This window comes from Lepisma saccharinum, chromosome 6 (assembly GCF_977018435.1).
Source record: "Lepisma saccharinum chromosome 6, izLepSacc3.1, whole genome shotgun sequence".
Lineage (NCBI taxonomy): Eukaryota > Metazoa > Arthropoda > Insecta > Zygentoma > Lepismatidae > Lepisma > Lepisma saccharinum.
Window position 1 is genome coordinate 37535565 of NC_139234.1, and position 27629 is coordinate 37563193.

The window sequence follows — 27629 nt, forward strand, 5'->3', positions numbered from 1 at the left end:
CTTTTCGGGAATTTGATCGTTCACGGGGTTCGGCAAAATATGCCGCGCAACACTTCCACCGAGTCTAATTATCGGAAATTAATGCAAAATTAGATTTTCCATTGGTTTTGTACAAATATTATGTGAAAAACTAATTTGCAATTACCTAACAGACAATGTTTATATTCTGATGTAATTTTTAAATATTAATAACAAACTCTGGCAAATTGGAATGAAATACTCACCCAGTAATTTAAAAAACTTTTAATTTTTACAATTTTCTACGGTACGGGTATCGGTACATGTTCAGTGGTGACAACTCAGCTCTAGTTTATAATAACACGATGCAAAACTAAAAAAAGATCATCAGATCGATTTTGGTTAGTTGATTTGGTGTTTTAAGTCCACTTTCTGCACAATAGTCCTCCCTCGTGGCTGTGCAGTCTAAGGTGCTGTGCTCTGGACTCTGACTGCGGGACGGCATGGGTTCGACTCCGCCTGAGTTCAGTCTCTGGGTTTTCGGCCTGTGTATAGGACCGGTGGCAACCCACCATCGTGAGGAAATTGGGGAGCTACGAGTGAGTAACGTAACCCGGTCTCCTACAACGACTGGAGGTTCGACGTGCTGACCCCACGTCACCCCATTACCCGTTGAAGAATTCCACGCCTGTGGGAGGGAGACTGGCAGCCGGGAGATAGGCCCAGACCCTTTCGAGGGCTATCGAGCCATGGGTTATTATTATTATTATCATTATTTTATGCACAGTAAGGCTAATCGGAACTGGACCTACAATTTAAAGTGGGATCCGTAGCACTGTGTGCCTCCATCGGGTATCGAACCTGGGGATCATCAGTTCGAATCTAGGTCCTGTACTCTAGACGGAAAATGCGTTAATATACCTCAAAATATGTCAAAATACGTGACGTGTTCATTTAATACACCGACATTTGTCATTTTTACTTGGCTACATAGAAATAACAAAAACATGTAATACATAATAATCCTGGCCAGTTACAGAATAAAGTCATAAAATTGTTTGGTGCTATTTTTGAAATCCCGCTAATTGCCCAATGCACTTGCTCGCGTGTCGCCACCTGTGGAGACCTCGGCGTGAACAATGTTTCAAGCTGGTAACACTGCGCGTACAATGGTTTCCCACTCGCCTAATTATCTGTGATTTTTCACCCGATGTTCAGCGCCCGTGGAGTCGATGAACTCGCAGGGGCTGAGCCGTTCAGTTCCGGAGAAGATTCGTTTCTCACACAACCCGTTCGTGTGATTCACGTGAGTACAGTTCTCACGGTTATCATTGTATCAACAGCGTCGGAATAGGAATGATGTAAACTTACCTTCATACTTCCTCCCAGCGTGGAGGAAGCACCATGAGACACCTGGTGGTCGGCGCGAGAAGAACATGCAGGCAAGCTGAGAGCTGTATTGTGAGTTATTCAAGGTCGGCGTTTACCGTCCAAGTTGGGAACCAGTCGCATAATTTTTGTGTTCGAGAATTTTCGTTGGCCATAGGTGGAAGTTCTCGCAAATCTGAAGAACAGCTGTTTCTCTCTCTCTAACTAACTTAACTACTCCAGGTAATTTTTGCACGATAAATGTCAACTCTTTTATGAATATGCCATAATTAACCCCACAAAGTGTCTGTAATGCATAAAATAATAATTTATCATTATTTTTATCAGTTCGATAAATATCCACAGAGACCATCGCCTACATCGAATATTATTCCAAGCGACTATACCTGTATTTTATCCATGTTTCTTTTTTACTTATACTCTGTTCAGGTTATATCTGGAGCAGGTGGACGAAAGCAAGTCTCTGCGCAAGTAGTGACGCGAGACGGCTCCAACAATGAACACGTGAGAGGAAATTGGATTCCATGGAGGGGGAAAAGCGACTGCAGCTACCAGCCTTCGAGCAGCGTGTACGTACTGCTTCGCTCTGCTCACTCGATTTACCTCCATTCTCTTCCGCTATGCGCGGTCTTGCCCTACAGATATCCGATTACAATACGATTTTCTGCGATTCCGGGGATAGCTTTTTACAGGTTAATAACTGTTTCCCCATAGTGGTATATTTTATGTAGAGAATCATTTTCTTGTTTAATGTTTAAAAATACCCGCATAGATAAAGTTAATATCCAGAGCAAGGTTCATATCTCTACCGCTTTTGTACAAAAGTTACGTACGTTCAAAGATTCGGTTGCGTGACTTTTCGGACATCCTGTATATTCACTACTAGGAAACATATTATCACGTTGCGAGCAACGTGTTCTGTTTGCAGTCTTTCAAACACTTCGCGCGGCTTATCAAAAAGTCACAAGACAAGCACCAATTTGTAAAACCAACCAAACCTTCTCGTAAATGGATTCGCTGATTATGGAAGTGCATAATGAGGTAAATCGTGATAAAAAGAGTCCTTGGGGCGTCTGAGATTAGTCGAGCAGCGTCGTAAGTCAATATTTTAACGCTAATATGTCCGACCTTCCTTAGCAGGACGCTTGCTGTCCAAGGGCGTTTTGTTGCAGTTGTTAACAGTTTTCAAGGCTTTGGATTTTCCATTCTATGCACGTGGTCTCTTTGCATGGAACTTACCTTCCTATCACGAATAATCGTGGCTCCGTTCCCATCGGAGAATTATATTTGATGCCACGTGTTTGTACTCGACCATGGTATTGTATTTGCTTACTTTACTTCGCCTTTCTTCCACTTTTGGCTAATTGCGAAGCTGAGGATGAATGATGATAAAATGGACGAAGGGACAATCAAAAACATATAGGGAGCATACAACGTGAGCCCCACATATTATTATACTGTCTGTCCAAACGCCAGAGCCTCGCTAGTTAGCAGGATGAAAGGGAATGTTGAAATTCAACTAAAAGTCTGGAAGGAATAACGGGAAAATCAACTGTTTTCTTTTCAAATCCAAATCCTGAAAAATAAAATTAACATTTTTGAACCCGTCTCTTTGTGGAAAATATTATACTTCAACATTATTTTATTGTTTATTTTTCTTAATTTATTTTTAAGATAAATTGAATTCCCTTGAATACTAATTGCAAGTTCAACGCTTAGAACTTGGTTATTAGTAGGGAACGGAACTTTATGTGCTAAAAAACTCAGAAATATTTATTGTCTCATGAATGTTGAAAATATGTGATAAAAACAGGAAAATAATTGACAAAAATAAAAAACATTTGGTAACAAAAACAAAGTATTACATGCATTTTAAACACCTGAAATCAGTTTCTAAATGCTTACCTCTTAGTGAGCTATTTTTGAGAAAAGTTGCAATGGATCAAAATAGTTTTTCCAAATTCCCCATTGTAAATCTGTTACGATTATCTCTAAAAAATGATCTTATATTGTGAGAAAGATCGCTCCACGTCACAAGAAACAATTCTTGCATATTTAAAGCACGAAATGCCACTAACGCTGAAGTTTTCCAAAGCTTCCTCTTCCTCTACTTCACCTCCTTCCAAAACACATGCAATTTGGCACAACGTTTGAAAACCTTGGTTTTTCCCAAAAACATCTGTACATTTAGACATTAGCACTTGTGCGTTAGATCCAGGGGGGGTAATATTTTCCCCCCAATAGGATCGTAGGCGAGGCGCCAGAAGTCTGCCAGTGAGCGTGTTCAAAGACAAAATAAACCTAACACTCTCGATATGAAAAAGGTGCGGAGAATAAACCTTTTTTTCCTTCGAGGATTTCGAGGTAGCTGAAGACAATGAGCGATTTTATGTATTTAAAATGAAAATTCGCAAAATATGTATTTACATACGGAAAACTGGAAAATGTGTTTTTATATAAAATAAAATTTGTTGTGTTGACATATAAGGCTATGATCAGAAGTTTGGCAAAAAACGAGGGTCTCTATCGTATCGCAGAAAAAAAAAAACATTTATTTACCTAAACTTCCGTTCCCTAATTATTAGTATTAAAGTACCACAGAATGGTTTGGAAATGTATTTCAAAATTGCCTGTAAAATGTGGAAAAGTTAGTAACTTCGTTTTGCTAAAATGAACCGAAACCCTGAGGTAGGTTTACGTTAACTTTTTCAATTAAGGAATTTCACTTTTTTTAAACATATCTTTGAACTTATGGCTATATTAGTTTTAAAGTTTTGATTTCTTGGAAGATATCCACTATGTCTTTTTGATTCAGTAATTTCGTAAAATGGTTGGTACATTCTCTGAATGGGTGCGTCATCTGTAGCTCGGAATTAATATTCTATTTTTACATGATATTTAGGGTACTGCTCATATTTAACGTTTGTATTTTCTTAATTAACGTCATATTTTTGCCATTTTCAGCAAAGGCGACAATGAGGATTACTGATTGGATTAAATTGATGAAGGTGCGCTCACAATGGAAATCTCGGGTCAAGTCTGGGACGCGTAATTGTTTTTGACCCGACCCCTCAACGTGTTTGGCCACCGAGGTGACTTTAGAGCCATTTATTAACCCTTAAGGGTGCCTCCTCCCCAGGCACAGACAATCTCCAGAACCTACGTACTGTATTTCAACGCTAGCGTTATTTGAAGACGGTTTTAAGGAATTCTCACGTCAAAATTAACATAAAAGTTCTTTTTGTTCTTTTAAACCACAAACCAAATGTTCTGAAATTTTTGAATGGTCTTTTTTGTAACATTGCAGTTGTGGTCTGAACGCGAGGGACCAGAAAAATGTTACGAGATATTGAAGAATGTAACAAGTTGCAATTTTTACCAACAGATGGCTCTGCCATTACGTGTTGCCGTAAATCAAACCCAAGGCACGGACATCTAGCGGCGGATTTGCGAACTTCCAGCACTCTGAAGATTGTATATGTTATCATAGCAAGAGAGAGATCTTGAGTCTCCGAATGCGAAGGCTTAAAGAAATTGTCAGTGGCAAATCGATGGCGAAGAGTGACAGTTTCGCACCAGACATGTATTTATTTCAATATCGTAGAAATGGACACTGCTGCTGAAAAAAGAAACATAACATAGGACATGAGAGTATGAAATTCTCTCCATGTTGCAAGTGGAATCTGTTTAAGTTGATTATTAAACTAGATACGATCTGTAAAAAAATACAAATTACGGCTAATCAAATGGAAGTTTCGACTTTTCCTAACACAAGGAAAATCTTAAATGGGTCCTGTTTCCGCTGATGTGTTTTTCTACACCATCGATAGTGTTCCTAATAGAACAAGTAAAACAATACTCCCATAAGCGTAATGCTAAGTTTTCTCGCCCTCCTACAACCACCCAGCGCACAAACCCAGCTTGCCGCGGGGAAAGGTTGGTACGAGAGGAGCAGTTTCGGGTTCTCGCGAGTGGCTGGATGTGGAAACTGTTCATTTTACTAAATGCTGGTTTACACATCAGCAGGAATTATTTTTCATATTTATTTATTTGTGTTGTAATGGATGTGTGTGAAAACATATTTTTTCTTACTTTCACGTTGCTTTTCTGTCCGGGGCGGTGCCAAAAAGGGCGATGACCCACACAAAATCTGGCTGGCTCACCCTATAAAATGCAATAGGCAAATTTCGTGATAAAAATAAAATAAGCATGCATAGATAATGATGAATATGATGTTTAACCTGAGAAGATTTGACTCCAGGATTTCTGTTGTCGAAGCACACACACTACTAACCGATGGATCACGGACGTCTGAAGTCTGGATGTTTCCAGGTGGTAATTTTTTAGATAATGTCCCTGCATTAAGTGGCGCTGGAGTTCACCGAGCCTGTAATAAATAAATACCTGCGTGCAACCCTTGGAAGTAACTGTAGCCGGGGTGTGGTGATAATCACATCACCTTCACAAGTGGCTGGGACTGTGAATGTGTGCGGTCCTATCTCCACGTCCTCCGCATGCTTTCAATTATATTTATATTAACATTTTTCTGATCTGAGAAGTAAGTTTATTTGCTTTCAATACATAAACACAATGGAGGAAATGTTTTTTTGATCAGTAGCCTATCGTCGTAATTAACAATTCCTACGTGATCAAGAAATTCTAAAGCCATAATTTATGTATGCACACAGTTGCATCTAATTACAATGAAGCAGCCAACCTATTAGTGCGCTCTTGTACAGAGAGATGCATAAGTATTACCAAGCAAATTGCGCATTGCCATGTTTATTCACTTTTATTTACGCAATGAGAGCTTTAAGAAATTAAATAAAACACCAAACAACCTCTGAACAAGCATTCGTAAAATTCCGTTCCGTAAAAACACGTAAAATGGAAGAGAAAATTGATGAAAATAGACATGGACAATTTCCTAAGCAAAGAAGGTGAAAATTTGGAAATTTCCAGTGAATTAACCGAAATATCGACTGCTTAAACTTTGTTACCATTTTTTGGGGCATCCCGGGGTTAAAAAGGAGAAATTAATTAAACAGTGCATTTGTAAACATTTGTTTGTGTATGTTTGCGGCTTATGTATGTTTTGATTTTTTTTTCCTGTGTGTTTTAACCTCTATTAATAAAATTTGCCTGTCCCAATATGTACATTTAATGAAAATGATTTTTGTATATCTTTATAGGCAGCGTATCCCTGATATACACAGCTGGATGTTAAGTAAAGAGCGCTCTTCACCACTTCGCCTCTCTTAGGTAAGTCGTTTCTATCAGAATTCTTTTAATCTTAACTATGTAAACCACACTTAAGAATCGTAAAGTCTGCCAGTTCTGCACTGCATTGCAGTGAAAATACACGCAAGGCTGAAATTGCATTGCTTAGTACGTTGGCGAACTAAACCTATATCATTTTGGGCGGCCGAAGTACTTTTCTTTTTCGAAATCGAGTAGCTACATACTGGCAATCGCATATTTTCTAATGTACATGCAACCAATATGGCCTATTTGCTGTTTCCAAGTAGTTTCAAGCTTAATACAACAGATGGCACTAGTATGTTATTTAGACTGTCCGAATGACATGATTGAACCTGTTGATTGCACTTATAGTGTAGTAACTTGTGGACAAATAGGCAAAATAGCTAAACCTAGTGATTGTGCTCTATGTGATCTAATACTGCATAAGTAAGTTATTACTTACTACATCTTCTAAGTGATAGGTGTTTATACCTGTAGTAAATATTATGATAGCTCATATTTTGTACTTTAGATTAAAGTCTAAACTAGGTACATTGTTGTAAAGTCCTGTTTGTAACGAAGGAAAAGTAACACTATGCAAGGTGGACTCAATATGGCCTACATAGAAATTATATCAGGAAGGACATGTGACATTTGTTAATTTTTATGTTCACGTAGAGTGTGTAGGAGTCACTAAGGATGATGAAGGGCCTTTCATTTACCCAGACTGTGATGTGTAATTCATGATCTCTGGTGACAGATTATGACACGTGACTTCCTTGTTTATTGGTTTGTAAACGATGTTATTCCCTTGTGTAATCTCATTAAGCCATTATGTAAATAAAACGTAAGCATACCAATAAACTTATCTTCCGATAAAAATAACACTGTGGTACTTTCTGTTGCATTTTGTGATGCGAAAAAGCAAAATATATTACTGGGCCATATTGGGTACATATGCACCTAATATGGCCTAAACGTTGCTTTGTAACGAAATCTTCTCTGCACCCATGTTATTATTTGGAACAGACTCCAATTTTCAGAAAATGTCCAGAAATGTTCCCTCTTTTGAATCTTGCTCTTAGTTTTACCTTTATGACTTTGTACACCATTAGAAAAAATTGCTAACCTTAGGTAGGCCATATTGGGTTCAGTTACCTTATGTTAAATATTAACTTTCTAGTGCGAAAATTTTCCGTTAACTGATTGTAGCCGTGATGACATTGTACCGACGTGCTTTATCTGATTTAGTCTTTGTTGCGAAAGATACGAAATAGGACTTCCCATTTCTAGAACTGTTGCACTACTAAAACTTACACTGCGCTTTTCAAAGTATTGTGCAATTAAGTTATACATCTTGTGTTTCTATTGAGCGTATTCCAATTTATTGTGCTTCTATATAAATACTCGTAGTTTGCCCTCATTCACTGACTCACCAACGCACAGAAGGTTTTTTGAAAAAAAAAATGCCACCATCGTGTACATTTTAATCAACCTTGAAATTTAGGGGCTACTGCCCACTTGCCTCCCCCAACTTACGCCTATGAACAAAGTTATATCTCCTACCCTATAGTTTCGTTCTGTTACTTGCAAGTCCTGTGCTAAATTCAATAACTTGTTTCAATTACCGTTGTTCGAAAACAATAACTGTTACTTCTAACTGCTTTGCCAGTTACTTTACATCCAATGTCTGGTGGTGGTGTGTTCTCTTGATAGCGTAGTGGTAAACGTTGTCTCTTTGTAATCAAGGGGCATATCTGGACGGAGGCTTATTGCACAGTCGTTCATATCCCTCTTTAAAATGTATATCTAGTCCTGACAGTGGCGTATGCTGAGTCTTAAGACCTGGACTAACTCACTATGACACCTGGTCCTAGGCTATGGTGGAAGGGGGAAGACTAAGAGGCTGATTCTTGACGTCTTCAAGGCAGCCACGTTGCCATCCCAACGGTAGTCAGGTTGCCAACTCCTAAGAATTCAGGTTGCCAACTCCTAAGAATTCAGGTTGCCAACTTCAGAATCGCCATTATCTTCAGTAATTTACTTTCTAGGCTTCAGGCTTCGCAGATAGCCTAGCTAGCCTCGTATATACGCTCCTGAGTCCTGATTGGTCTACGCTCCTGAGTCCTGATTAGTCTATCTGGACATGAAGCAGACGCAAATCAAACTTTGCCAAAGTGTCATTAACCTATCTTTCCAAGAAATGAAAAGAAAAAGGTAGTGTCTGCTGCCACGTTCTTTCTCTGCTGGAACCTCAAAAAAGATGCTCGTGGCAGCAGATTCGTTCTTTGTCTTATCGTGATTTCATCATGCTATGTATGCAATTACGTCTGTAACACATACTGTGAAGTTGTAGCGATTACTTTCACAAAAATGTTTTAAGATTGTCCCTTAGCATTCTTCTAATAATAAACCTAAATGCTCTCGTAGTTAGGTTAGGTTCTGTTAGCATTAAAATAATATCGCTAAATGCTTTCTAAAGAAAAGTGTTCTAAATTACCTGTTCATTCTTTCCCACTAATCATAAACTTGCATTTCTCTCGTCTCAATCTGTTCTTAAGATTTGCAACATCTTCTTAGCAGACGAATTACGTGGCAGGAGCAAATTTGAAGCTTATTCTTACTGCTGACACGTGCGTGGCAGCAGATTCGGCCAAAGAAAAAAGGCGAAAAAGAAAACATCCGCGGAATATGCCAGAATGTGCATGTCCGGTTTCCGTGTTGTTAATGTTGTGTGCAAATAAATAGCTATCGACTAGGATTTCTGCGTCACTTCCGCAGATAAACTACGCGTTCCCTGCCTCGGAGGCTCTAGCAAATTGTGAGAATTGTGTTCTGTTAACGATCCGTATTTTACTTGTGCAGGCCTTTATCTTTCCCGTTATCACTGAACTCCATACTTTCCCTCACAGAACCGACTAGAAATTAGCTTGTTTCTTACTGTTTGCGAGGAAACACTTCTGTTTCTCTCAGCATGCTAAACGAAAGTTGATAAATTACTTCGGAATAACGTTGTTTTTATCACGAGTAATTAATGCCATATTTTTTAAATTTACAAGAATAAAATAAGTAAATTTTTTACCCTAAAATGGCATCACGGTAGTGCTATAACATATTTGTAAAGATGCACAAGAGGTGTTCAGAAATATCCTGGACTGCATTTTATTCCAAGTTTTTCCTTTCAAAGTGTAACTGTAATGCAGCTATATACCGAGTACAACGAGTCTGATTTTTTTTAAGGCTTTGTAGCATTCTTTCCTCATCTGCGACGTCTTTTCTAAGACCACCTCATATCTCTTTATATCACTTGCCTTTCAGGTGCTTTTTTTTCTTCTTCTGTGCCTCACAGAGTTGGAAGAAAACCCGGCTTATTTCAATTCAATGAACCCACATTAGTACACAATGTTTAACAGCATTTTTTCCCCAGGGAGCGTAGCAGGCACATTTAACATGGAAATTTCTGTGATCTTACTTCTGTTTAGGAGTATAAGGGATTTAAGATTATTTGTTTTTGATTGGAATTAAAAATACCTTCCCGTTTAACCGATGAAAGATAGCTATGGGCCTGCATACTGGACCCCCATAGGTACGTGGTACACCTTACATCAAGTATTTTAATTAATAGAATATAAAATTCACTGGATAGGATTGGATGACAGTTTATTTAACAAAATTTAAATATGGTATTCGAAGAATAATATTATATATATATATATATATACATAAACTGTCGTTAACAATTATGACCTCAACAATAACATTAATATATATATATATATATATATATATATATATATATATATATATATAAGAAGATAATTTTCAATAGTTATCCTTAACTAATAATCGACTTTCTCTCCTTTTGCTGACTATTTAATTGGTATCATTATTCATCCATGTTGTATCCGATTGCATAAAAGAAGATTTCTATGTTAAATTCCCCCCCCTTTTTTTCTAGTCGTCTGTAATGACGATCACTCGGTAAAGATCAACAAGCAAATTAATATAATACTACGAACATCTCTACAAAATTAAATAAAATAATATTAAACTAATTCTCTACGAAAGAAAATAAATTAAACCATCACCACTACGTGCGTCTAAGTCCCCTGTTGACCTCTCCCGTCACGTCGAGTGCCCTGTTGGATTATGATTTGAACGTGTGCCAGCTTGAAAAGTGGAGTGTCTCGGTTCAGGATTCTTACCTCCAACCGGCAAACTGAATGACGTAACATGTGATCAGTGCCATCTATTGGCTTTTACCTTAACCATACCTTTCTTTCATTCAGAGGAGAGAGAAACCAAAATCTTACACAGGCTATACTGTGTGAACTAAACTGACAACGTCCTAATTTTAAAATATTCTAGAGGACGAGGCTTGGAGATGTTCAAAATATCACTATTGTTGAGTTGAAGTAGTGGCAAATTATCATGGTTTGATATAAACATAATGGCACTTTATTAATTCAAAAGAACCCCACTGGCTCAGTGGAGCAAGGAGTAAAGTAAAGTAAAGTAAAAGTAGTGAGGAGTTATTAAGGACTCCAAAACAATTTATATAATGCACAAAATGTATGTGTGCATCAATAGAACAATGTGGCATGATTTGTTTAATAAATTATCGATCAAGTTTATGATTGCGCGAAAATAGACTTTCTACGAATAACTTTTCGTTCCGTATGGATTTTATACGTACATCAGGCTATATTTTACGGTTCTTGGTGAAATATATTGAACGCAATACGGTAGAAAATCGTTTCTCTTACAAAATCGATGCAACCAGATATCAAAATAATTGCTTGTAATCAGTGGCGGGGATTGGGTGCCAAAACTGGGGGGCAAAAACCGTTTAATTTCCCTTTGTAGACAAGGTTAGTGATAAGAGGACATAGTGCGGGGTAAGAAGTGGGAGGGTAGCTGCCCCGCTCGCCCCACCCCCTCAATCGCTGCCACTGCTTCTGATGGGTTAATGTTCATCGTCAACGTTTTGATTTTAATGCACAAACAATATATAACCTCTTTTCTCTCTGGCGACATTGAACAATGAATCCGGTGTTGGCCCCACAAACATTTGTTCCACTGCACACGAAAGAGTTGTATACTTTTTTCGCACCTCCGAAACTTGCGACACACTCGTGCTCACCTATTGTTTCTGCTCCTGATTGCGAACAGACCATATGACTGATTTAATAGAGCTGACGGGAACTTGATCGTGAGAAAATGGCCTCCCGTTTGAAGAAAGAAATCGCTGTTGTTCCATATCTTGCGTTTCCACTTGGTTATTTTATTCCTCCCTAGAGAACAAACTGGAAACGAGTCCAAATGACGAAATGCTGAAAATCCCTGTCTGTTGTTGAGTTGTAGCGGCTGCTTTAGTCCGCGTGCTGTGTCCATACTTTTGTTTGGCAACATGTGACTGACATTTGTGGCTGGAGCCTTCAAACTGGCGAAAGGGCCTATCTCCCGACTGCCAGTCTCGCTCCCACAATCCTACCTAGAGGTGTGGAGATCTTCAACGGGTAATGGGGTGACGTGGGGTCAGCACGTCGAACCCCCAGCCGTTATAGGACCTTTCCCAGACGCTACGCTACTCATTCGTAGCTCCCCAATTTCCTCACGTTGATGGGTTGCCACCGGTCCTGTACACAGGCCGAGAACCTAGATAATAGTAATAGTACGCATAAATAAGTTTCGCAGACATTACAGCTCAAAGCTGTATAATTCTTATCTTAATGTAAGTTCTGCGGAAATATATCCACTTCATATTATACAACAGTAAACAAGTATTATTTCTTATTCAAGTTTGGACTTTGTAAGACTTTCATGGCGGGGGGGGGGGGGGGGTTGGTCCGCACACCTCAAACCCCCTTCTAAATACGTCCTTGGTTGAACGTGAAAACATCCACTCATTTATAATTTGTTCACAGAGATTTCTGTCGCTCCTGTGAATTCACAGATTACACACTCTTCGACTGCACACACCATTCGTTCGCGTTGGCCTTGCACTTAATTGGAAATCGAAACATTTAAATAATGTTTCTCCAGTGCATAATATGGCAAAAAAAAAAAAAAATATATTTACTTACTCAGAGTTTCAGATACAGTCTTATTTGGCCATTTTACACTGAAACAACATAAAGTAGAAACAAAAAATAACAAAAGATAAAAACAATAACAAGATGGGATAGATTTACATGTTCTTCGTCAGTAATATACAAAAATTACGTTCTGGAAGGAAAATATCTACATTCAGGGGAAGTTTGTTGTAGATTTCTGGGAGCCTGTAAATCAATGAGCGTTGTAGAAGTTATAGCCTAGTGGTTGGGTTGTGGAAGACTTGCAGGTTGCGCGTTTGCTTTTGGGGTACCCTAAGTGTGAATTTACTGATTAGGAGATCTGTTCTGATAAAAATTTCATGTCAGATAGATCACGACGAAATGATGGAGTGTGAATATTCAGAGCAGCCATGGTGTCTGATTTGGATACATGTCGAAAGGAAGGTATTCTATGGCGAACAATTGCAAGAAAGAAACTGAGAACACAAACTATTCTGGTGAGATTGGTTTTTGAGGCCATTGCCCAAATTGGGGGACAGTATTCCAGGATGGGCGAGATGAAAGATTTAAAGAATAAAGCAAGAGATGATGGGTTTTGAATTTCGCTAAATCTGTATAGAAGACCGAGAAGGCGCATGGCTTTTTTTAGTGGTACCCCCATACCCCCTATACGCCTTCATGGCGTGGTGCTATGCACAGGGGAACACTTTACCTTTTTTTTTTTTAGCTATAATATGATAATTAAAAGTGAGTTTTTCATCCATGATAATACCTAGGTCGTTTTGGGTGGAAACATTTTGGATTGGATTGTTTTCAATAGAATAAGTAGACACCACTTTGTTCTTTTTTAGGGAAAAAGTAAGGAAAGAGCATTTCTGAGGGTTTAGTTCTAAATTTCACTGACGGCACCACTTAACAAGTTCTGTGAGAGCATTTTGAAGAATCATCATGTCATGGTGCGATGAGATCTCCTTAAAGAGTTTACAGTCATCCGCAAACAAAAGTATATTGATAGGGAGGGAGGACAGTTTTTCAGGGAGATCATCCATGTACAGAAGGAATAGGAGCGGCCCTAAAACACTCCCCTGGGGAACTCCAGACAAAACGGGTAGAAAGTTAGAAGAGTTACCTGAAAGAACAACACGTTGTTCACGCTCATGGAGGTAGTCCTGGAGTAAAGAGAGAAATTTGTCATGGATGTTAAATCTGGATGATAATTTATGAAGAAGAAATTTATGATTAATTTTGTCAAAGGCTTTCGAAATGTCCAAATATATAGGGTCAAGTTGGGAGTTATTATCAATAGCTCTGGCAGCATGCGAAAGTAAGACGGAAAGATTTGTTAGGCAAGAGCTGCCTGGAAGAAAACCATGTTGTGCTGTGTTGATATATGGTGACGTAAACAGAAGTAACCTGTTTTTGACGATTTTTTTCACAAATAATTGATAGTGGCGATAGAAGTGAGATTGGTCTATGGGATTTTACACATTTTTTATCTCCAGTTTTGTGAATGGGCACAATGTTGGCCCGTTTGAAGTTTTTCGGAAACACACCCTTAGAGAAACATTTGTTGAGTAAGGCAGACAGAGGAAGAGCCAAGGAGTCGGCAGTTTTACGTAGGAATATTGTGCGGATTTCATCTGGACCTAGGGACCGGTGGAGGGGCAATGAAGCGAGAAGGTATTTTACTTCCTCGGGGGATGTTGTGATTGAAGATAGTGTGTGAGGACAGATTTTGGCCCGTTTGAAAGATTATTTAAATGTTTCGATTTCCAATTAAGTGCAAGGCCAACGCGAACGAATGGTGTGTGCAGTCGAAGAGTGTGTAATCTGTGAATTCACAGGAGCGACAGAAATCTCTGTGAACAAATTATAAATGAGTGGAAGCGGCCCCGGCGCCTACCCAGCGTCGAATAACATGGGTACCTGGGGGAAACCCTGGGGGGTAAAGGCGGTCAGGGGCGTGATGCTGATCACATCACCCCCACTCACGACCGGATCAAGAAAGTGTGGGGCGTTACCCCCGCACCCCCTATACGCCTTCATGGCGTGGTGCTATGCACAGGGGAACACTTTACCTTTTTACCTTTTGTGTGAGGACAGACAGCATTTAAGTGGGGGAAAGGGTCGGAAACTGAGGGAGGTGAGAAGTTCTGATGGAAAAAAAAACATTGAAAAGTTCGGCTCTTTCTTCTCCACTAGCAATATCAATATTATGTGTGAGATAACTCAACACAATAATGACGAGAACATTGTCAAAGTTGGAATAAAATATTAAAATCGTTTCGCAGAACGGTTCAAGGACCAAAGATAATCCAAACTGGATTACATTTCCATGTTGCAAACTGTAGAAACGAACGCTGATGGTAGCATGAAGTTGTAAAACGAACATTTACAGTATCCAAAGTGTTATAATATTAACCACATAATGTGACATTTCCATCTGTTTGGAGGTTCATTATGGATGACTCTTTTTGTTGAGAGAAGAAGCACAGACTATTTGCACAGAACTAATCTTCCAAGTATTTATGTACCAGCTGAGATTTTTGTGCGTGATTTCTGAATGCACGACATCCACTCTTCAACCAACACGCTAGCACCTGCAACGACGCCGTTACAACGTGCATTAACATTTTAAATGTACTACTTCGTGACAGCATGACCTTGTTTGCTGTCCATGTCAGATTTTCCTCCTTGATCCTCGATTGCGCTCTTTTGTATTTCTCTTATTTATCGTCACTTTTCTTCCACTTTTGGCTAATCGCGACATTGATCTCGTGAATTCATGATAGTAGTTATTTTACCCCTTCTAATCAATAGAACGAAATCAAGGGAGGACATTTCTTACAATTACCAACATCAAACAAAACACGCCTAATTATTGATACGTCAGAACGAAGTTTTAAACATGGAAAATGTATAGTTTTGTTACAACTCTACTTTTGAAACCAAGTTAATTGTTACAAACAACTTACAGCAGTGTTGCATACTTTAGAAATAACGGAGGTCTAAATATTCTCTCAAATACAAGATATCCAGTCACAAGTGCAAGTTAGATATTTGATTGGGATTCTATATGGATAGAACCCCGTACTATCTACTACAAAACGAGATGATATAGTGTTCCTACAAATCATACTTTCTGTTCTACCATGTTCATATTATGTTCGTTTTCATAGGTGAAATTCAAGTTGTACCTTTACGATCACTGTACGCAAACTCATAGATTGGATATGGAGAGGAGGATGCAATATTTGCTATTTGCAACAGTTGTAACTCCTACACGAATACATTTGTGGCAAAGCTGTTCACATCAAAATGTGCTCAAACTTCAAACTCTACCTGGGTCATATTCGGAGATATTTTGTATTTGGGTGACGATATTTGGACCTTTATATCTTCTAAAGTACGTAGCTACGTAACATTTTTTAAACTTGCTGGTAGTGCCAATCTGCTCATTTTCGTAAGTGTGTGAAAACACTATGTGCAGTGCATTTAAAAATGAAAGTTTTTGACGTGACAACACAGTCCTTGTCAAAACAGAACAACTTCTTGCTGCCTTGTTTTTCGAAACATTTTCTTGGTGCCTGTCCTGTACAGTTTACGCTATGCTTACAATAGGAATAATTTGAGTGAAAATAACTTTAAATTAATTCGATGGTACAGTGGGAATGCCCAAATTGTCCATGACTATTTTCATTAAATTTTCTCTTCCATCCTACGTGTTATTAATGAATGTATTTTTACGTGTGCTGGTGCAGAATTTGTCTGCAGCTCGTCCGGCGTTTTGTTTCATATTAAACATGGCAGATCCGTAGCTAGATATTTTGGCGCCCTAGGCAGAATTGTGCCCCCCCCCCCCCCTCCGCACTACGAAGCATTTTATGTGGGTCCTTCGATATTTTGTTCTTATGCCATAGTTTGTGATATTTGCATCGTGCAAATTTATAAATAAGGAAACACAGAAAAACCCATTAAAAAATAATGCAGTTTATTTTAAAGATTATAGTTTGCATTTATGATTTAAAAAGTTCAGCGCATCCTAGAATATTTCAGTACTAGTTTCTGAAGAACATCTTTAAAAACGTACTATTACTACTACTTTGCGAATCAAAGCTACAGCAGTGTGTTACCAGAATATAAGCCTACAAGTAAAAGAAGAAAAGGTCGAATACACCTTGGTAGTGATTGCTGCGACTACAGTTTTAAGCAATCGGATTGGCTGAAGTGTCCGATTGTCTGACGTGACGTCATTAGCGAGGCCAGGTTAGGTTAGACTAGGCTGGGTTTGGTTAGATAGATGAGGAAGGAGAAAAAAGAGTGTTGTGGCACTAATTCCAACCTAACACCTTGTAGGTTTTCCTTCTCCCCTTATCTCTGCCAAGTGTAAATTTCTTTGAACGACGTCCTAGGCTTCAGATTCATAGCCGCCTACTCCTCGCTACTGACCTGAAACATGGCGATGGGCAATTTGTTTGGTAATACTTCTGCATCCCACTCTACATGTGATGCTTTCTTTTGTAGTGACTCACTCTCCAGTCTGTCATACACCCACGTATTTTGCTGCAGAAAGTGAACGTACTGTGCCCCACCTGCAGGATATGACTCCACCTGTAAATAAGAACGGATACACGCTGTCCACTCACAAGGTTGCAAAGCCTCTGTGGCGGACGTAGAGGGGCTCTTCGTAAAAAGTAGCACGTGTTTCCTTTTTTCTTGGAGGGCAGATTAGCTGTAATCACCTCGGAGACAAATAGTAATAACTGTTGCCAGTTCCTTTACGCATCCTGCAAAGAAGTCCTGAGGTGGTTTTTAGGTCAAATGTTGCTTGAGTCAGAGGGCTTGTTGTTCCAGAGGTGTAGATTTCACATCCTTGCAGTATATTCCGGGTTGCCCTGGTTTTATTTAACAAACACAAAATCTAAAACTTTTCCTCCCATCTCCGATCGACGATAATGTAATCAGGGTTGTTAAAGGTTCAGGAATTCTAAATAAATTCAATTCCGGTCCAGGAGAGAAAATCAGCAAGCGTAAATGGGTTCTGGACCGTAAAGAACATTTTTTATCTGTAAAGTATTTCAATTTGATCCAGGAACCTTTTTTCCGGATCAATTTAAATCCGGTCCAATACGCAACTTGAGCCGAATTTAAATTGTGCGAGAAAGAAGGTTCCGATCCTGTAGCGGAATCCCAATATAACCCATTAGAATTTATGGGTTCGTGGACCGTTTACAACCCTGAATGTAGTGCAATATGTGTGTGCCAAAACCAAAATTATAAGACCACATTCCTTGGAAGAATGAAGCTGATAAAACAGAGCCAGCCTCCATAGCGGAGTGGTTATCACAGTGCGCTACGAATCCAGTGGTCTCGGGTTCGAATCCCGGCCTATGCATGGGTATTATTTGTGAGCGTCTCTTCGGAGGTTTCACCACTCATCCTCATCATCGCGATTGGCGAAAAGTGACAAAAAAGCGACGTCAAATAACTAAAATCAAAGCGTAAAACAAATAGAATAAACATGATGATGGACAATTTGCTTGGTGACACTTATGTATTACGCTCTACACAAACTTTGAGCTGCAAGTTTGACATGACTGATCCAAACCATATAGATACCTAGGAACATTCGAACATTACTAAAGCAATATGCAAATTATGGAAAATCTATTAACATTTGTGGTTGTGTGAGTGTGTCAGTATTCAAATGTAAGTCGAAGTACTGATTCCCACATACTTTGACCTGTTCCTCATAAGCTGCTCTTTATTCAATAGCTTTCTTGCGCGTGAGCTCTGTCGGCTGTCTTCCATCCGCCTTGCAAATGGTTTCCCACTATGTAACGCGTGGACGTCGTGAATCCAAGGCACGAACCTTTCGTCCAACCAACAGGGACGTTCCCACGAGTTGCATCGGAGTCAGTTTTCATAACTGGAGCGCTCTTTACCTCCCAGCGATACAGAATTGAAAGGAAGTAATACCCAACGACCCACAGCCAAAATGTCCATTAACGCGCGTCATGATGACCCGTGAACCACGCTTTTGGCAATTTAGAAAACGTATTTACCAAAGAATTTTACCTAATAAACCGGAACGACGCCTAAGAGACTACAATTGTGTTAATCATGCGGAAAACAACGATTGCCACAACTTAAGGCGAAGAGGGACAATTACGCACCAGTTGTGCATTTATTTCAATATCGTCGGATTGGGCACTGCTATTAAAAGAAAGGGATTAGTATGCAAGAGAGTATGAATTTCTCTCCATGTTACAAGTGGAAACTATTTTTCAAGTTGATTATTAAGCTAGACACGATGTTTGAAAAATATCATTAATAAGTATTTACCGAATCCCATGTATTCCTTATGGGACTTCAACTTCAAGTTACGGCTTATCAAATGGGAGTTTCGACTTTTCCTACTACTATGACATAGTTCAACGTGTCCTTTTTCCGTCCATGTACTTTTCTACGTCATCTGATCTTTGATATTCCTGAGAGAACGAATAAAATAATGGTCCCATAAGCCTAGTGCATTTCTCCTTGCCTCCTACGGCCATCCTGGCAGTGTTGCGAAACCTGATGTGCGTAATAGAGCTAAATTTCAGCATTAATATAGCTAAAGATGACTTTCAAGGAGCTAGATTAACGAAGGCTGCATAAAGTGCCTCCTAGGATAATTTTAGGTGTCAGAGGGGTGAGGGCGCTGCTATTACCGTTAGCTTTAAAGTGATGGCAATTTATTCTTAGTTTTCACCGCCTAGATTTGGCGGCATCACCCATCTCAATAATCCAATGATGTTAATATAAAATCGAAAATAAAGGGTTCCCGGATAACAAAATTGTCATCTTCATCTTAGCCACAGCGCTATATATAAAAATACATGGGGAGGAAAGAAGAGGTGCGTGACGCAGCCTATAGCTATACGAATATCACGTCACGTGCAAAATGTACACTCATGGCAAAAGTTGGTCTTTATGGGCCGGAGCCAGTGGTGGCATCATGGTGGGGCAGAGGGCGGGTGCTACAGTTCAGTCAAACGAGTGCACGAAAGAGCCAGATCTGACTCCAAAAGAGCGAAGTTGGCAACAGTGATCAGCAGCTGCCCCAGCGAGAAAGAAATTGTCCCTCCTCGCCTTAAATGATACAAGTGCCTGGTTTGTATTACCGTTTCCATTTTAACTATTTTACATGGCTTTCTACATCTCTGGGTTAATCGTGACACTGATGATGAAGTGGCGAGATAATGAACTAAGTGAAAATATTAATATAAACATTCATTTATCAGTGTTGCTACATGATGGAAAATTTACGTCGGTTCAGGTAGAATTTTACGTGAATGTGGAAAAGGCACATTTTATGAATAACAACTGAATTGCAGTGAAATTTGAAGAGATCGTCTTCATATATTAAATTCAAGTTGTTTAAAGTGTTAAACATATCCTTAAATACTCTAGCTGTACGGCAAGTTCGGCCATTGCTTTAGAGTTATGCAACACACACAACACATTGCAGAGTAGCCAGTATTTTAGGATCTATAGGTGTCCCATTATTATTGTCCGTTGCTGTAAATTTTATACACAGTTTCACATAATCTGACTTTTGAAATTTTTGTAATAACCTACTTAGTAGCTAGTAATTATTGCTATGAGCTTTTCACTTTTTTATACATTTTTTCAGACTCTTCTATTTCATATCAATAATCTTCATTTTCTAATGTTTCCAAGTTGAAGGGGAAAATCTTACTAAAAAGGAAACCGCCGTACACCATTGGGGAGGCGCGTACATCTAGGCAGAATAAAGATAGTCTTGGACTTCGCCGATGACGTAATGGTAACGTCGTCGTCTTGTAATCAAGGGGTCCTGAGTACGATACTCGGTAGAGGCACATAGTGGTTCGAATGCCACTTTAAACTGTAGGCCAGTCCCGATTAGCCTTTCTGTGCATTAAGTGGACTTAAAACTAAGAACTCAACTCAAGTATAGTGAGTCTCTACTATACGTTACTGGCAACTCTGCAGCCAGGCCATTGTGTTTGGAGAAATAGAGAGAGAGAAATAGTGCAGGGTGGAGGATAGAAGCTTGTCCTTGAGTCGCCTAACACCAACACGTATAGTTCCGGATAGCCTCCCGAGAGCTATCGTCACGCGTATCTTCGTGGACTGAAGTATAATTGAGAACGCGGACTGCAAAGAAGACGCTGCACGCGATTGACGCGCCACCTACACGAACGCACGAGAGACTGTCTCCTTGACTTAAGTCCCTTGACATGAGCTTACTTGAAACTTACCTACTTGATATATCGAAAGAATCTCATCATCATTCACAGCTAGGAAAGCTTAAGATGGATTTTATATAAACAATTTGTGCTGATTGTTCACGGCATCTCAAAACGAAAAACTAACTTGTAGAGCTGTGGTGAGATACAAATTGTTTCAGCAACAAATGACACCAGGAAAGGAACGGAAATTGCAAATTGAAGAATGGGGAATTCGTAAAAAAAAAGCGACCTTTCACGAACCAAAGCCACAAAATTACTGTGTAGCCTCCGATGGCCTTCATAACCGATATCGACCTGTCCCGCGTCTTTATCTGCAACTACCTTCCACAATGCAGATGACCTTGGTGATAGCCGGCACGCATTGAATCTATCTAATGGCGGATACCGATTTGCACTTTTTTTTGTGTAAGAAGCAGTCAGAAATCGATTCTGTAAATTTCGTCTTTGTTGGCAGTTCCCTTGGTAATCTGTACACCCTTACACGAATTCGAACATCTATTTCGATCTGAAAGAACTGTGGAAGATGCAGAGGCCGTTACTTTTTTTATGACCCTTGCATAGGTTTGCTAAAACAAGTGGAAGACCACGGCCTATTCGCGAACTAAAGTGAACAGTCATTTGTTTCTCGTCTCGCAGAGTCACCGCAGACGAAAGTTTTGCCCATATGCGTTAACTTTCCTCCCATGATTTGTTGTCAATTTTTTTTTTTTCAAAGATCAAACAAACGATTGGTTACACGATCTGTTCATATTTTTAGTACATCGTACCACAGAATAAATAATTATCAGTGGTAATCATAAATATGTAGTGTGTGGTTTCATGCACAATGAATTAAAAAGAGTTTTGTAAGAGGCTGTTGCGTGGAAAACTGAAGATTCTACGAGAACAACTTCCAAGAAATGTCGTTCGCCTTGATTGTTCTCTGTCAATGCTGTGCGTCAACATACCTCCCCTTGTGTGAATGTCTACAACACGACCGAGGAACCAATTGCTTGTAGAGAACAGAACTGTGTGCCTGCTTCTATAATTTCCTCAATACCCCTTCCCCTCTTCCCGTGGGAAAGGAGGCAGGGAAGGGTGCAAGCGAGTGGCAGCTGATCGTCGTGCGCCATGTTGACAAAACTGCTCGATTCAAGTGTCGCGTGACATAAGCCTCGCGCCAACCCCTCCGCTTCGACCGCAGTTCCGGCGATATTTCCCCCTGACGCGTGCCCATCCTTGAATGGAGCAGGTGCTGAGCAACAGGATGCTCGGTTTTCCCAGGATTTTGCTTGCTCCTGCCACTTTGTTGCTGACATGACATGTAATCTCTTTTGTGTGTGTGTGTGTGTGTGTGTGGATGAAAGAGTGGAGTTATTGTTATTGACAGGCACTCAAAGCTCACTCGTTCTAAAAGGACTCTGGCTTCCATAGGTGGCGGCAGTTGGCTTAAAGTTTCATAAAAGGAAGAAAGTAATGTCAAATTGTGCAAAAATAGCAAAATATAGAACTGACAGTAGAAAGAAAAAGAGCCTCGCCATTGCTATATGGCTTTAAAATATACTCCATTAGTGTTAACATAATTTTGACTAACCCTGTATATCAACGGAAAATGGACACTTTGAAGTACTGAATGGAAGACGGAAAAGTCAAAAACTCCACTTGATTAGCCGTAACTTGAAGTTTAAGTTGTTATTTTTTTGTCCTGCATAAGGAATACATGGGATTCTGAAAATTCTTATTCATCATATAATCAACTTGAAAAACCGTTTCCACTTGCCACACGGGGACAGATCATGGCTCTCTTGCATACCTGACGCTTTTTTTAAGGGCAGTGGCCATTCCGACAATATTGAAATAAATGCACAACTGATGCGTAAATTGTCCCTCATCGCCTTAAGTAAGGAAGGAGATTCCAGGTTCGATCCCTAGTGGAGGCAAACTGCACAGTTGTTCGGATCTCACTTTAAACTGTAGATGCGGTTCCGATTAGCTGATCCGAGCATAAAGTGGACTTATAAAATAACTTTTGCCTAGAAGAGAAGTTATACCGTCTTCCAATCTGTGACTGTCCAATATTGACATTCACAATTATTATGAACTTATTGTAAAAAAATTAAGATGTTTGCAACACTGATACATATTTCATTTGTTTAAAAAGTTGTTCATAAAATTTAAACATCTTTAATTCAAATTCTTTATTCTTTATTCTTTATTTGCGTAGGCGAGGTTCAGCCAGAGGCTGTTGTGCCACTTAACCCGTGTCATAGATTACATTTAAATTTACATTTCTTATACGTATGTTATTACAGTATTAATACAGTGTACAATAAACTGTATGATTTAGTTACAAAATCTATTGATAAAGTAATTGTAATAAACGTATGAATAAAATGATACAAAATTTGTGAAAAGACAACAACATAAAAATAAAATAAAATGAATAAAAAATAAATTAAAAAAAAAGGATGTACACAAAATACATAACATAAACATACAAGTTACATCATAGTATTTGAACACAAATACTAAAGAATGGCTGTGAATACTATCTATCATTCTGATTGTACAAGTGTGTTAATATAGATATATATTCGAAATTATGATGTATCTACATATTTATTTGTGCAATCCGTGAACTTAACTAAAAGGTTATTTGGGATTAGGCAAAGGTCGAGTCTCAAATCATATTCCTTCTTCCTTGCGAAAAGGGGCCTAACCGTTGGGGTAGTGTAATCAAGAGATCCCGGATTCGATACCCGGTAGAGGCACATAGTGGTTCGGATCCCACTTTAAACAGTAGGTCCAGTCCTGATCAGCCTATGTGTGTACAAAGTCTACTTAAAACAAAAACTCATACTAAAACCTCCTTGCGAAAATTCTACGCGCACCACTTAATACTTCGTTTTTTTAAAAAGATAAGACGTAAAAAAGATACTTGTAAAATAGTAACTTTCAACGTGTACTCCAGTTTGCCTAATAACCAACTGGGAATAACTTCTTCAGTCCAAATTTAATTTTGCTGCTGTTTTCCCACATTCCGCGCAGTTTTGAATCTGGACTAGTAATGAACTTGTGTTAAAACGTACCGGTAAGTTTCTTTCCAAAACTTCATTTCGCATTGCATTTTTTACAATAAGGATACGTGTATCAGAATAGTCTATACATGTGCTGATTGGGTGCCCAGTTGCCAGGGACTAAAAGTTGGTTAGCGCTCCGGATTTCTAGCAAAATCATAGACATGTCGTAAGTTCGATCCACAGCACCGCAAAAGAAATTTGTTGTGAAGACGAGAGAATACACGTTCTCTGGAAACGTAGGATACAGCCTATAGTTAAAAGCACTAGACGATGGATAATGTCCAATTAATAATGCATGCTAATGTAGAATCATTATCACACACATTCAGAGAATAACTTCCTTCTGAGTACGTTCTCGTCACATTATGTTTCGATCCGGTTTTCAAGGACAGCCCCTATGGTTCAAGCAGCAAACTTGTTTCTGTAGGATTTTACGCGTTGCACAATTCACTTTCTTGGTATTTTGAATGCTCTTCATAATCGCAACTGCTTGTTGTCAACTCAAGGGATTTTTGAGGACTCCCACTGTCCGAAATTCACATCCTTCATTGCTCGTATGTGTATCTTGGTTACCTGTGCCGCTGTGTTCGTTCCTTCATTCACTCAGATACTCATTCATCCTGAGTATGCCGCGGTGGCTCAGTCGGTAACGCGTCTGACTACCATGCTCAAGGTCCCGGGTTCGATCCCCGGCCGGTTCAAATCCGGGAACTTTTCTAACGGTGGAAGCGGCCCCGGCGCCAACCCAGCGTCGAATAACATGGGTACCTGGGGGAAACCCTGGGGGGTAAAGGCGGTCAGGGGCGTGATGATGATCACATCACCCCCACTCACGACCGGATCAAGAAAGTGTGGGGCGTTACCCCCACACCCCCTATACGCCTTCATGGCGTGGTGCTATGCACAGGGGAACACTTTACCTTTACTCATTCATCCTCGCCATCGCGATTATTATTAAGAGTCAGAGATGAGCAGTTAAAATCACGAGTGTTGAGTTGCTTCAAAGATAAGCCAGGTGTTTGTCAGGCAGTTTGTGGATCCCCTTCCCCATTAATTCCCACACCGCAGCCGTTACTCAAACCCAAAAAACCTCCAGCGGTGAAATCATGAATCTGATACTCCATGTCCATTTCTGTTTGATTTCATTAAATCATTGTAATAATTATCCATCAACGTCTATAAATACTGAAAAAGAAAACAATATAATAAACGTATGTATATGAGATGTTGAATCTATAACTAAATACGTAATGTAAGGAAATAAACAGAGTGCATATCAAAGACTGCCTCTGTACTTTGTCATATGGGACGTTCTTTGTAGGTACTGCAAGGAGCATACACGAAGTAAGAGTCTATGCGTGCTGTAGCATATAAACATTTAAAAAAAACATCCGGATGCCGCACGAGGCATGGGGCGTACAGCAGACTCCCGCTGGAGCAGATGGGACACACGCATGTGAGCGTCCAAGGGCGATTCCCACGTGACTCCTCGTTTCCGGTTGCGCGTGGTGCGTTACTCACCTGTGGCGGGTGTGGGCCGCATCTGGCTCCTTGACCTTCGCACCTTTTGTTGGTTGGAACCACCACGCCTTCCTTCCACGACAGCCAACAATTTTAATATTGATTGTCGAGAAACTATCAAAATACAGGCACTCTCTTTGTCAGCATACAGTTTTGAAATAAACAGGTAGACTGTTAAATTTTTAACAGTAGAATATTGAAAATTGTATTGTGACTTCAAACCGTGTAAAACGTGAGCACGATGACTATCTAGTGTATTTTTCTGTCTCATTGTCTTTGTTTTATTTCTTTTTAATTTCCCAGATCACTACAAGTTTTCGGTATGTAAAGCAATTAGGTACTTACGTTGGTACCTACTATGGCATTAAGCGTACCTCTGTGGTCTTCTCGTCATTGAAAGCCACGTCTACTCCACGGCGCGGTTAGAGGTTGTTTAGCGCACCAGATTTGTAGTAAAAATCACAGGTCTGTCGTAGGTTCGATCTCCACCACCGGCAAAAAGAGATTTGGTCACCTGAAGACGAGGGAAGAGGTACTTTCTCGAAACGTAGTTTAACACTAGACAATGGATAAATTTCAATTAACATCTTTTCTGGTATCTTATATCTTTTATCAGCAATGAAACATCACCGCATTTCGAACTAATTTTAATTGTGGAAGTCGATAACAAAACATTGCTTGAGGGTCGATTTGCAACCCCAGCGCCTGTGCTGAATTTATAGTTCTTGGAAGGACCGAATGGCTCCTTGGAAAGAAGTGTTACCACAGAGGAGGAGTTCTGCTGGTGACCTATCAGAGCATCTGTGTCAATACTGCTGACTTCAGGATTGGAATGTGTTCTTATGCATCTTGGGGCGATGATATATTCAAGCTCCAGTGCAGGCCCGTACCCCCCCCCCCCCCCCGAACTATGAAATATTAAATGTGAACTTGTATAAAGCTATGGAAATAACATCGACGAGTTTTCAGATTTGTAAAAGTTCAATTTTGTTCTTGCATAAATTAATGTGTTTGTAGTGTAGAGAGGCAGACTTAAGAAGTTTGCAGTCTGCAATATTGTGTAGTTTTATTCTATAACCATTGTTGCAAGGCTGTCAACAGTGGCGGCGATTAGCAGGCGTGGGGCAGTTGTCATCGTCACTTTTTTTTTCTCATTTTTACCCCTGCACTATGCTAAGTCTTGTCTACTAAGAGAAAGTAAATTGTTCTTGCAAGTTTTTTCATCCAATCGCCGCTACTGGCTACCAGACGAAAATGTCTCCTTTTGGTTAACTCACATTTAGAGTTAGTTCTTTTTTATAATAATAATTGCTAATACGTATAATTTCATTTATAAATATATTATTTTCTGAACATAGAATTATCATTATCATGGCTGTTCAAAAGAAAACACAAAACTATTCGATTACTTCTGAGAATTGAATATAAACAATAAGTACTAAGTTGTACAGTACCATGTGACAGCTGTGTGGCTGATTGTTGGGATGAGGTAAGTTGGATCTATATATATATATGAGAGAGAGAGGGGGGGAGATAAAATACATTTTCGGATCTGGCCCCTCCCTAAAAAAATCCTGGGTACGGGCCTGCTCCAATTCCCCCTGGATCTGCCTGTTGCTGGTGTACCGTCTGTTCCGATGATTTCCGCTTGTAGTTTATGCAGGTTGGGTTTGGCTATGGCTATACTGCTTCATTCCCGAAGCTTCAGAAGATAGGTCTCTGGCTGCCTTTATGTTGAAGATTCTGGACGTGTTTTCTGAAGGTTACGCAACAGTTTAGTGTCAGGCAGAGAATCTGGCACTTGCTTAAGTTTGTGAAGTTGAAAATATGAACAAAATTTTAATGTCACAAATGCGTAAAAGTCGAGTTCAGGAATCACATCTGGGAATTACAGAAGAGTTGAATAACAGATCATCGTTGCTTCTGCCATCTATGATTAGTTTTGGATAAACAGCACCATTACAGCTGTCAGTTCTCGTGAAATCTCGTTCCTGGTGGCCAAAAATCTTCAGTCAGAACAGCAATACACCACTTGATCGATATTCCACCTCCCCTTCCTGTCTGATCGTTAATATTCAATCAAGTTTTCACCAGGTCACGCACTTTCCCAATCATGGTGTTATTTT

The 27629-nt window shown here is 39.5% G+C and overlaps 1 protein-coding gene across 2 annotated transcripts in view; it reads left to right on the forward strand.

Annotated features, from left to right (window-relative positions):
• Window positions 1-27629, forward strand: part of bdg (sodium-dependent transporter bedraggled) — a 270150-nt gene that overhangs the window by 59007 nt on the left and 183514 nt on the right. For both annotated transcript variants that reach the window (XM_083123786.1, XM_083123787.1), the window contains exon 2: window positions 6540-6609. The gene's annotated coding sequence lies outside the window, so the exon portion shown is untranslated. The remainder of the gene's footprint in view (window positions 1-6539; window positions 6610-27629) is intronic.